A 1,384-nucleotide genomic window follows, 5' to 3' on the forward strand; every position below is an offset into this window, starting at 1 on the left:
CTGACTTGTACATTTAGAATACCAAAAGGTAATTTCTTGAGATAGTTTTATGCCTTAGGAAACCTATTAAATTTTCTATCATTTTTTAGCACTTCCACATCTAAAAATCTAACATTCCTTGAATATCTCTCCCAAATATAAGAAAACCCATTAGAAAGAGCTCGTACACCTGCATGTCAAAAGTGAGGCCAATGTGCTTTGGAATGAGCATGTACCCCAGTTATTATATGCATAAATAAATAAAATAATTTTTTAAAGAGATAATTCTGTCATTTTTTAAAGATTTATTTATTTATGCATACAGAACTGGGGTGCAGGCCAGAGGTGCAGGGTGGTGAGAGGATTCACCATAGACAGATGGGAGCAGAGCCGGCAGATTCACTGAAATATACTGCTGAGGGAAGCATTGAGAGAGTTGCAAAGTAGGTATGTTGCTAATAACTGATCCTGCAGTTGCCACATTGGAAACTCCTGCTGAATTACATATGCAAGATATCCCACAAATGCCCACCTTTAAGCCACTGTCTGTCTCTTTAGATAACAGCCACTCACCAGCAGAGAAAAGTCTGAAACAACTCTCCTGGTTTTAAGTGCAATGCATCCTTTCAACTTTTCCATTTTCTCTGTCTTCTCAAGTTCAATTCTAGTGACGTATCATATGTACTAGTCTCCTATGGACCCATCTTAACTCCTCTCTTGGGCTTCAAGATGCACCCAAAGCTTCTGAGAATGCCAGGGTCACCCATCGTGGAGATAAAAGTCCTGAGCAATGAAAGAGGAGGACCTCAAGAGGAAGTTCTTTTTAGCACACAAAGGATAATGGATACAGAGATGGAGCAATGGGAACTGTTGTTTAATGGGTGTAAAGTTTAAGATTTGCAAGACAAAAGAGTTTTGGAGATTGTTACACAATGATGTAAATAGACTTAATCCTACTAAAATGTACTTGGAAATGGTTAACATGATACATTTTAGGTTATGTATTTTTTAACAGAATTTTTAAAAGTTTTTAAAAAAGCCACATCCTGCAAGGAAAATACTAAAGGAGCTGAAGGTGTGAGCTGTAGCTTAGGAAACTGATGAAGCTGGAAGGAGAACACCACTAGATTGGGGGGTGAACCCCCCCCTCCGTATTCCCATCATAGACAAACTTTTTCTCTATCACAGATATCATTTTACTTCATTTAAATATCTTCTCCAGTTGCTTCATTTCCATCTCACACTAGAAGGTTAGTTTTTTTTCTCTTAAGCAGCGACTTCCACTAGTTTGGCACCCCAGCTCAGTGTGTGGCATAGAACAGATATTCTGTAATTGATTGTTGAGTAGGGATGGATGGATGGATGGATGGATGGATGGATGGATGGATGGATGGATGGATGGATG

The sequence above is a fragment of the Condylura cristata genome, unplaced genomic scaffold, assembly GCF_000260355.1.
Source record: "Condylura cristata isolate star-nosed mole 26May11 unplaced genomic scaffold, ConCri1.0 scaffold00010, whole genome shotgun sequence".
NCBI classification, from domain to species: Eukaryota; Metazoa; Chordata; class Mammalia; order Eulipotyphla; family Talpidae; genus Condylura; species Condylura cristata.